At 44.5% G+C, this 12,103-nt stretch overlaps 1 protein-coding gene across 1 annotated transcript in view; it reads right to left on the bottom strand.

Annotated features, from left to right (window-relative positions):
• ppp1r14d (protein phosphatase 1 regulatory inhibitor subunit 14D) overlaps positions 1-12,103 on the bottom strand; it is a 52,666-nt gene that overhangs the window by 21,770 nt on the left and 18,793 nt on the right. The window lies entirely within an intron of this gene.

The following is a 12,103-nucleotide window of genomic DNA, read 5'->3' on the forward strand; positions in this document are numbered from 1 at the left end:
CCGAGACTCTGCCTTCAAAGCGGGAGACAAGGTGGCCCTTAGAAGAGCAAGGGCCAAACTCTCTCGGGCCATCAGAGAGGCGAAGCGCGCACACGCCCAGAGAATCCACAATCACTTCATAGACAGCGGCGACACACGGCGCATGTGGCAGGGCTTACAAGCCATCACACACTACAGGACGACATCACCTGCCTGTGACGGTGACGGCTCCCTCCCAGATGTGCTGAACAACTTCTACGCTCGGTTCGACAGGCAGAACGACGTGGCGGCGAGGAAGACCACCCCTCCTCTGAACGACCAGGTGCTGTGTCTCACTACAGCGGATGTGAAGAAAACTCTACGCAGAGTCAACCCACGTAAAGCTGCTGGACCAGACAACATCCCAGGCAGAGTGCTCAGAGAATGTGCAGAACAGCTGGCAGATGTTCTTACCGACATCTTCAACATCTCTCTGAGCAGCGCCGTCGTTCCCACGTGCTTCAAGGCCACCACCATCGTACCCGTGCCCAAGAAGTCTTCTGTGTCCTGTCTCAATGACTATCGTCCTGTTGCACTTACACCCACCATCATGAAGTGCTTCGAGCGGCTTGTCATGAGACACATCAAGTCCCTGCTGCCCCCCTCACTGGACCCACTGCAATTTGCGTACCGTCCTAACCGCTCAACGGACGACGCCATCTCCACTGCACTCCATCTTGCCCTCACACACTTGGACAAGAAGGACACATACGTTCGAATGCTGTACATAGATTTCAGCTCAGCATTCAACACGATCATCCCCCAACAACTGATCGGGAAGCTGAGCCTGTTGGGCCTGAACACCTCCCTCTGCAACTGGATCCTGGACTTTCTGACCGGAAGGCCTCAGTCAGTACGGATCGGGAACTGCACCTCCAGCACCACCACACTGAGCACTGGTGCCCCACAAGGCTGTGTGCTCAGTCCCCTGCTGTTCACACTGCTGACTCACGACTGTGTAGCAACATACAGCTCAAATCACATCATTAAGTTCGCTGATGACACGACCGTGGTGGGTCTCATTAGCAAGAACGACGAGTCAGCGTACAGAGAGGAAGTGGAGGGGCTAACGGACTGGTGTAAAGACAACAACCTGTCTCTGAATGTTGACAAGACAAAGGAGATGGTTGTTGACTTTAGGAGGACACGAGGTGACCATTCTCCGCTGAGCATCAACGGCTCCTCTGTGGAGATCGTCGACAGCACCAAATTCCTGGGCGTCCACCTGGAGAAGGACCTCAGCTGGTCCCTCAACACCAGCTCCCTACACAAGAAAGCCCAACAGCGTCTCTTCTTTCTGAGAAGACTGAGAAAGGCCCAGCTCCCACCACCGATCCTGACCACCTTCTATAGAGGAACTATCGAGAGCATCCTGAGCGGCTGCATCACTGTCTGGTTTGGGAATTGTGCCATATCGGACCGCAAGACCCTACAGCGGATAGTGAGGACAGCAGAGAAGATCATCGGGGTCTCTCTCCCCTCTATTGAAGACATCTACACCACACGCTGCATCCGCAAAGCCACCAGCATTGTGGCTGATCGGACACACCCCTCTCACACACACTTCACCCTCCTGCCATCTGGAAAAAGGTACCGAAGCATTCGGGCACACACATCCAGACTGTGCAACAGCTTTTTTCCACAAGCCATCCGTCTTCTCAACAAAAAGGGACTGGACTGATAAACACACACACACGCACGCACACACACACACACACACAAACATTATCACTTAGCTTAACTCAACTACCTCAAAACATTGAGATTGGACTGACTAATCAACACAAGCTTAAACACACTGACCTACACTACCAAACTATCGTACACACCAACCTGTAAATGCTTTCTTTTTTTGCACAATATCCATTACTGGTTTACTTTTTGCACTAACTTCTTTACTTCCTAATTTTTTTGCTGCTAAACTAAGGAATGTTTACTGTTTCTCCACTACCTAAACTCATCACCACAACACCATATTATTATGTTACGTTTGTGTTTTTTTGTCGCACTGTCACTTGTTGCTTTTGTTTGCACATTGCACGTGCACTTTGTTGTCTGCTGTCTGGTTAAAAAAGTCTTCCTTAGATAGTTAGTTAGTTTTTGTTGATTTATGCTGTAATTCATGTTAGGTAATTCATGTTAGGTAGTTTATGTTAGGTCAATCTGTCTTGTTAGCTGCTAGCCAGCTAACTAGGCCTCTTAGTTAGCTAGTTTAGTTTTTCTGTTAATTTATGTTGTAAATTTATGTTGCATGTAGCACCTTGGTCCTGGGGGAACGTTGTTTCGTTTCACTGTGTACTAACTGTATATGGTTGAAGTGACAATAAAGCCTACTTGAACTTGAACTTGAACTTGAACAACAGCAAAGAATGTGAAAATCATCCACAGAAAAAAAGAAAAAAAAATTCTTATATAACTTGTTTTGCATAATCCATATGTCTGATATCCCCTCGTACGGTCAAAAATGTTAACAGTTACTTTCTGAAAAGGTGGTATCATAGAGTAAACAGGAAATGCTGTGCGTTTGACTTGAAGATCAGGTTCTCGCCCTCATTCATTGTTTGAGAGTCCAGACTTTAATTGAAACGCACAGAACTGTAGGAAGGACATCTTTCCTGTTTACTACTCACAACGCTTGCCAAAAAAAATCCATTCAATTATTGCCGAAACACCCATTAATAGACGGATCCATGAATCACAAGCAAAACTGTGTGTCATTATGAATAACACTGCACATCCTCTCTCTGACAAAACCCTAACACTGAGGACTTTCTGCCAACGAATCATTCAGCAGAAGCGTGTGAAGAAACACTAAGGGGGCTCCTTTATACCAACAGCAATACAGCTGCCTAGCGCCTCACTGGGACTGGGACTGTCAAGTCAGGTGTTTTCTTTCTTTTTAAATCTTCTTTCTTTTTAGTCATTCTGGTGTGTGTTCAGACCACAGTGTGAGTGAATGTATACTTTATAAATTGTATAAATATATACATACATACATATATATATATATATATATATATATATATATATATATATATATATATATATATACATACATACATACATATATATATATATATACATACATACATACATACAGGCCGAGTCTTGGCTATCAGATGAAAATGCCATCAACAGACACTTGGACATAAACCCAGCATATGCCAACTTAAGAAGGACATTTGCACTTTAATTTAACGATAACCCCCCCCCCCCCTTTTTGATCATACGGACTTAGTCACCTCCACCCACCACCCCCCTGAATGTGCTGCTATATATTGCCTTTGATTCTTGTAAGTCTAAGCATTATCCTCTGATGAAGACCCCTGATAGGGGTTGAAAGCTCAGGAATAAAACTATTTTATGATACGTGATTCGTTTTTTTTTCTCCCTTTGTGGATCTCCAACTGCAAATATGCAAACCGTATCACAGACCTTCTCTTCCATATATATATATATATATATATATATATATATATATATATATATATATATATATATATATATATATATATATATATATATTGTGGGAACTGGCCCAGACACAGAGAGGCGGACACTGAAGGTTCAACCACCAACACACGTTTATTCATATTTTCAATATGTACAGTGCACACAACCCAGTACTCCCGTAACAAGCACCCTTCAGTCCTGGTCTCTCTCAATGCCTTTCTCTCTCTTCCTGACCACCTCCACTCCTCTCCTCTGAACTCTGTCCTCTTCCACCCGACTCCTGCCATCGAATGGAGGGAGGCGGCCCCTTTTATATTCACCCGGACGTGCTCCAGGTGCCTCCCAGTGAGTTTCTGCCGGTACTCCCTGGTGTGGCGAAAGTGCCGGCTGTGCACCCAGAAGCACTCCAGGAGTCCCTGGTCTTCATCCCCCCCAACCGGAAGTGCTGAGGACCAGGGCTCTTCAGGCATGTGGGTGCCCCCTGGCGGTGACCATGGGCCCCTATAGGGTTGAGCTTCCATGCTCCTTTCCCGTGGTCCCCATAGCCACCAGGGCGGTCGCCCCCTCGTGGTCTGGAGGAGGCGTAATCCCTCCTTTGGTCCTTCCAGGTGTCCCAGCTGGGTACCACCCCCAGGCGATTGCCACAATACAGGGAGTCCTCGAGTTACAACGTCTCGACATATGACGTTTCAAGTTTATAATACTCACTCCCATAAAAACTTAAAAAAATTGAGACGTGAGAAGGAATAAAGGTAAGGATTTTCTTTTACAATAATTATTTCTGTTACTACAGTACAGTGTACAGTATAGTATATTTATGTCCTTTTCCTTTTTCTGTGGCTTAGTTGTGTTTTTATGTTCTTGATTATGATTTTGCAAATGTGTTAGGATAGGTAAGTGACTTAGGCTAGGGTGTGTTTCGACTTACACCAAAATTCAGTTTACATCACTGTTGTAGGAACGGAACTGTGTCGTAACCCGAGGACCCCCTGTATATATAAATTATATATATATATATATATATATATATATCTATATAAATAAAATCCCAATGTGTGTCCAGGTGTCCGTGTGTGTGTGTCCGGTGCGATGAGCGATATTACTGTCAGAGAAAGTTAGAGGCGTTTTACGGAAATACAAACCAGTATTACTGCGAGAGGAAATTAAAGGTACACAATACAGTGACGCATATTACAGCCACATACAAGCCAGTATTACTGTCAAAGGAGATTAAAGGCATATTACCGACGCGCACGCCTGTATTACCGCCAGAGAAAATTAAAGGTATATTATGGACGTACGGACGTATATTACGGACGTACAAGCCAGCGGACGTACAAGACGGTATCCTTCAATAAGGGCGCGCACAAAAAGGCGAGCCTCAAAAGGACGACCTCAATTGGGCGCAGCGAATAAAGGCGCACGTAAATAAAGATCTGCACCTGTTGCTCTTCACATATTCCAGAGCCATTTGAACTAAATTATCTACGCGCCCTTATTGAATAGAGCCGTACAAGACAGTATTACTGTCACAGAAAATTAAAGACACACAATACACGGCGGCAGCCCACGAAGAACGGTCAGCTCAGCAAGTAAACATCAACAAAAGAAAGGCTGAAAGAAAGAAAAATACGACCAACAAAAAGAATGAGGTCAAAGTCCCTTGCCATTTAATATAGACTGTCCCTACTAATGTTTATGCACTACTGTTCTAGCGCCCGTTATTGTAACGGGCTAAATGACATATATATATATATATATATATATATATATATATATATATATATATATATATATATATATATATATAAATATATAAATTATATATATATATATATATATATATATATATATATATATATATATATATATATATATATATATAAATATATGGTGGCTTTGGGGACACTGCTGTTTTCACATAAAGATGCTCTATAGCAGAGGTGAACTCAGATGATGACGAGGGTTCTACATCGGAGAAAGAATGCACGTCGCACTTTTGCCCAGACCACTTCCTATGTTTCCTCAGTTCTATGCTGGACTCAATTCTGTACACATCTGTGCAAGCTATTTGCCTTTTTGCAGCCAGGGCTATTTATTTCACAATATCAAATAATACAAAGAGTACACGACACATGTTCTGCCCTAATTTATTTAAAGAGCTTCTGTAAAAAGTCAGAACCCCCCAGAGGACAAATAAAGTTCTCTCTCCTCTCTCTAGGAGTTTACTATGAGACTGCACTGGTGATACCACAAAAGCAAAGTGGCCGTAACTCCGACCCCCTCGCCTGCCAGACAGGCCTCTCTGTAGCATCATTAATTCCTTTATTCATTTTATAAAGCTGACGGTTTTCATTGTTAATTTCTTTCTCCTTTCCCAATTAGGATTAAAGCCAAAAGGGCCTTCAGTTTCAACTAAACCTAATAAAAGAGAGGATTCTCATCTCAGTAGTTTGCAGAGACATCACCTTGTGCTCCAGAGTGTCTACTTTTTTGAGATTTTGCTCTTTGTATGTCTCGTCTCAGTTTTTTTTTTTTGGACTTAAGTTTATTTGGTTAGGCATTTGCGAAAAGCACAGACGGTTTCTGGGGATGCAACATTTAGTTTCACACTCTGAACGGCTCATCATGTAATGTTTCCCTAAGTAACCTCATAACACAACAGCTGAGCATGAAGGATGATGACTGCTTGTTTGCTGGACGCGTTCCTGCATTTGCTCCCCAGAGTTATCTTCTTCCCTCTTGCCATACCATCTGCACGTCAGTCTATATATTGTCATGTATTCGTGTCAGAGGGACACCAGACAATCTCAACTGAGGTAAGCAATACCACTTGGGGACGAGAGGGGGAGCTGTCACTAATGGCATCCTGTGCTTTCTCCACAGCCCAGAGAAGATGCCAATTGAGGGCACTCCTGCTCGACTGTGACTTCCGGAACAAGCCTTGCCCCTTCCAGTAGATCCACCATATAAAGCAACAGCACAGAACGGTGGCATCTTTAAGCAGACCTGGACCCGAGTCCACTAAGAACCAGAGATGCACACCCGAGAGCCAACTGAAAGACCGACCTTAAGTTGGTATCTTTTAGTTTTGCTCCTTTATTTCTCTGGTTGATTAAAATGGGGTGAAGGGTGGTACCCCAATATTCCTCACTGCTGGTCATATTATATAAAATACAATATCTGTCTGTCTGCTCCCTATACAATCCTAAACCTTTTGACCAATCTGGACCAAATTTTGCTTAGTTACTCTCTAGGACCCCACGGTCAAGACAGGATACCATGAACCCTGGATATGCCACCCTCTCCCCTGTTTTCATATCCACATTCAGGACAAGCTCCCCGGCTCCACCACAACATACAAATCTATCAGTGCTGTCACAGACGGTGAGCCAGCTCTACTTTATCCCAGTGAGTTCCTAAATTCTTCAGAACTAGCAGGAATGCCACCCCACAGGTTAATTTTGACAAATGGATCGGTGACAATGCTATTGCGTGATACTGACCCACCAAAATTGGGCAATGGAACACGGCTATATGAGAAGAATCTCATGTCTGTTAGGAGTCGTGATTTTTTTTTTTTTTTTTTTACTTTTTCAGCGTTTATGAGTCAGGTGACCATGAAATGTATGGAAACGTGAGTGGGGCATCACGTGGTCCTTCTTTGTCTTCTTCCTTGGTGCGCCATGCTTTCCAATTAGTGGAAACTTTTATGTGACCATGGGCCCACCAGGAGGTCAAGCCAATTTCTTTCAGGTTAAGTATGGCTGCACCGTCAACATACAGTATCCCCCGGAGGATAAAAACAGACATTTGTTCATTAGTTAGTGGTTAATTTGGTTGGTTCTTTTGGGTTCTTGACTCTCCTTTGGTTTTTTGGTTTACGTCACTCGGTTTCCCCGTTTTTTGTTTCGGTCACTCAGTATTCGTCTGTCTTTCTGGATTCCGACTTCTTGCTCGTCCCTTTTGACTATCCACTGGCACAGTGTTCTCAGTCTTCCAGCAGTCCCAATAATCCCGTGGGACGTTGTCCTTTATCAACGCCAAACGTGAAAAAACTGGCAGTTTTATCTGGCAATGCTAAAGGACAAGAAGGGTTCATTCCACACATTCCTTTGATACCCACTGAAATGCCTTTCGATTTTAAGTGACTGCAAATTCCGGAGTAACTATAAATAAGGCTCCAGGACAGTCACTCAGGGCGGCACGGTGGCGCAGTGGTAGCACTGCTGCCTCGCAGTTAGGAGACCTGGGTTCGCTTCCCGGGTCCTCCCTGCGTGGAGTTTGCATGTTCTCCCCGTGTCTGCGTGGGTTTCCTCCCACAGTCCAAAGACATGCAGGTTAGGTGGACTGGCGATTCTAAATTGGCCTGTGGGTGTGTTTGTGTGTGTCCTGTGGTGGGTTGGCACCCTGCCCGGGATTGGTTCCTGACTTGTGCCCTGTGTTGGCTGGGATTGGCTCCAGCAGACCCCTGTGACCCTGTGTTCGGATTCAGCGGGTTGGAAAATGGATGGATGGACAGTCACTCAGGGTAGCTGGCATTAACTGAGACGGTCCATGCTTTTCCCATTGTTCATCCCTTGTTTCAGAGTGGACACACCAAAACATTTAAAGATTTACACATGGGAGTGAGAAAAGCAAAAGTATTGCATATCGCAAAGCATTAGTTTAATCAATTAGACATCTTCTTATATAATACACTACCGTAGCCATCTGTTTGTCTGTCCAGGATTTGAAATCACCTGTAGCTCGCAAACCGTTTGAACTATTGACCTGAAATTTGGTACACATATACAACGTGACCTCTACTGTCCACTTTCAGGGTGATGATTGACCTCCAAGGTTATTCCTCTTTTTATTTTATTTTATTGTAGAATCAACTTTCACCAGCGGCCAGCAGGGTGGCTGTGCGGCGCATGCGTACGGGTGCTGTTCTCATACCCTACCACCTTCGCCATCACTTCCCCTACCTCTTCATATCTTAAATCATTCTGGAGGCAGACTGAAGACTTAAGTGCCAGCTTAAGTGAAAAATTAAGGAAAATGTACCAAGTAATCGCAACACAAACACTGACTTGATCATTTTTAACGCAAAAAGATGATGACGGAAGAAGAGAAGCAGCGGGCCACTAGGGTGGAGAAAAGAAGAGCTGCTCAGAAAGCAGCAAGCGCATCAACCTCTGAGCAAACAAATGGTAAACACACAGAGAAAGAAACAGGATGAAAACTAGGAACACTTAAGTCAAGTGTATTCACTGCACGATATCGTGCAGTCTATCGTTACTGGTACAGTAATCCCTCGCTATATCGCACTTCGCCTTTCGCGGCTTCACTCCATCGCGGATTTTATATGTAAGCATATTTAAATATATATCGCGGATTTTTTGCTGGTTCGCGGATTTCTGCGGACAATGGGTCTTTTAATTTCTGGTACATGCTTCCTCAGTTGGTTTGCCCAGTTGATTTCATACAAGGGACGCTATTGGCAGATGGCTGAGAAGCTACCCAACTTACTTTTCTCTCTCTCTTGTGCTGACTTTCTCTGATCCTGACGTAGGGGGATTGAGCAGGGGGGCTGTTCACACACCTAGACGATACGGACGCTCGTCTAAAAATGCTGAAAGATTATCTTCACGTTGCTACCTTCTGTGCAGCTGCTTCCTGAAGCGACATGCTGCACGGTGCTTCGCATACTTAAAAGCTCGAAGGGCACGTATTGATTTTTGCTTGTTTGTTTTTCTCTGTCTGTCTCTCTCTATCTCTCTCTTTGTCTGCTCCTGACGGAGGGGGTGTGAGCTGCCGCCTTCAACAGCTTTGTGCCGCGGTGCTTCGCATACTTAAGCCAAACAGCCCTATTGATTTGTTTGCTTTTCTCTCTCTCTCTCTGACAGTCTCTGCTCCTGATGCACACTCCTTTGAAGAGGAAGATATGTTTGCATTCTTTTAATTGTGAGATGGAACTGTCATCTCTGTCTTGTCATGGAGCACAGTTTAAACTTTTGAAAAAGAGACAAATGTTTGTTTGCAGTGTTTGAATAACGTTCCTGTCTCTCTACAACCTCCTGTGTTTCTGCGCAAATCTGTGACCCAAGCATGACAATATAAAAATAACCATATAAACATATGGTTTCTACTTCGTGGATTTTCTTATTTCGCGGGTGGCTCTGGAACACAACCCCCGCGATGGAGGAGGGATTACTGTACTGTGATAATACATGTACATACTTAGTATAGAACAGCATTAATCAATCTGTGGGGCACAGCTCATGGCACTGACCTCAGACAAAACTCTGCCCCCACTGGTCACACTCTCTATTTACAGTGGCATCATTGCTGGTGGGCCGATCCTGGACAAAATCCCCAACCCTGTCCCGGCAATCCTGCTCAATTCACCGAGGAGGTAAAGTAAAGCATCAACGGTTGCGATTGATTCATCTAAAGCTCTGGTGATTACCCCCACTTTGACAATCGTGACTGGCTCACAGAGGAGGACCATCTCACTCCCCACACTCAGACAACTGCGCTACATTCACAGCGGGGGGCGGTGGGTCTCGAACACACACTGGCGTGTGAAACACTGCGATGGAAGAACAAAATGATACACTGTAAGATTTTATAAATGAAACATCACCGAATTAATCTGAATGCTATTACTTCATTTTCACATTTCCACACATGCTGATGTTTTAGATATAAGTGGCCCGGGCAATGCCACGTAATTTTAATCTGGAAAGTAATACGCACAAACCAATCAGACTACGATTAGAGTGTCCGCTTTCAAATCTCTTCACTTTCGCCCGCCCTCCACTGCAATGTTTTCAGAAGTGTTTACGGCTCTGGAGAGCGCTTTCAAAAGTCTCCATTATCGGGGGTTAAAAACACTGAAGTAGTGTGGACAAAAGGCAAAGACAGAGATGAGTGTCCGCGTTTTTAAAAAGAAAAGGAGCAGTGCGGACATAGCCTCAAGTGTGCAGTAGACTGCATGGTAAGTATGGTTGTCAGGCAACTGCAAGGGGGAGGGCATTGGTAAGGAAAAGCACATTTATTATTAGTATATGTGACAGACATCTTCATCCACAGTCACTCACACAGGTGGGCACTGTACTGGCACTGTAATGTCCAGCTCCTCCACCTGTATTTTGCACCACCTTGCCTAGTATAGAAGTGATCTCCATACGTCTCGGGCAGGAACGGAGGTCTCAAATGAAGATTAAAAAAAAAAACCAAGAAGAGCACAAAATGTGCAAAACCCAAAAGGACCAAAGGAACAAAGTTCAACAAATACTGAGAGAGGTCTGCTGAAACATATTTTGATAATCAATAAACCACCTAAACAGGCTGCTGAGTAATTGTGAGGCTGTGATTGAGTCGTAACTTTGGTAGGACGATGCATTTTTTCCATTATGTGGAGCAGCTAATTAGATTTTCTTTAAACTTAAAGGACAAGGGAAGGGAAAACACAAATTGAGACAAGAGGCAGGTGTTTCCATTACGTGAGCCACCTGGTGAATATGAACCAGCCACGCAGAACTAATCTGAGTGAGTCAGCTGCGCTCTGTTTACTGTAAGTTCCCGGGGTCCTGAGGGAGATTATCCTTCATCACAGGTGAGGTGTGTTACAGGCCTCCTAAGCCTCTGGTTTTTACCTTGCCTGTTGGTCTCACTAAACTTGCCGGGCCGATAGGAGTGGGCAGTAGAGCCAAAAATCCACATTGTAGAATAATTAAAAACTCTGACGGTTTCAGTAGACTCCGGTATAATTAGACTGAAAGGTAACTTTTAAAAAAAAATAACAAATTTACTATTAATTATGCACACTGCACATGCCTCTTATCCGTCCAAACACTTCTTACTGTCCTGCCTCTCAAACCGATTTGACATTCACTTCTCTCGAGCCGATTAGAGTGCAGGATTTTACATGCTTGTCGCTCCACCCATTCATTCTGCCGCTGCCTCTGCCAAGAAAACACAGCGCAAGATGCGACTTCTTTCTGTCCCTGTCTTGCCAGTGTAAAGCGACTCACCGATTAGCTTGAACTGCACAGAACTCTGGGTAAATCTCTTAAGAGGGTGGAGTCACTTATCAAACACAGTTCACCTACAAGTCAATGCACAAGACATTACCTCTAAGACAATAATACACCAACACAAAATCACACTTCCCATTCCCTTTCGAATGCACATTTTGTATTTTAGGTTTAAACAAGCTGTCCAGTGCAGCTGCACCCATGTAGTAGTGAAACAGGACAAACTTTAAAAATCAACTGGCATTGGCACCGTATCTGAGGGTGTTCAGGTCTGATGGGAGAGCGTCCCCCGTGTGGGGAGAAGAGCACGTGGCCATGATATCTTTGCCAATCAGCAGCTATCCTTTAAAACACACGGAGCTCTGATCTCTCTCTCACAAATGTCAAACGTTACTCTTTAACAATCTCTAAATGATAACGTCTGCTGAACAAACAGGTATCGCTAGCTAAGCGGAGACAAGATACGCTCCAACATGTGGCGAGAGGTACAGTGACTTGAACAGAGGCTGGCGTGTGAGTGAAGAGTGCCCCACCCGGCTCCCTACTTCTGAGGCCTCGCCCCCCGCACCTCACCCTGCAGCCGCTCTCTCGGATTCGTGCAAATA

Source organism: Erpetoichthys calabaricus, chromosome 16 (assembly GCF_900747795.2).
Source record: "Erpetoichthys calabaricus chromosome 16, fErpCal1.3, whole genome shotgun sequence".
NCBI classification, from domain to species: Eukaryota; Metazoa; Chordata; class Cladistia; order Polypteriformes; family Polypteridae; genus Erpetoichthys; species Erpetoichthys calabaricus.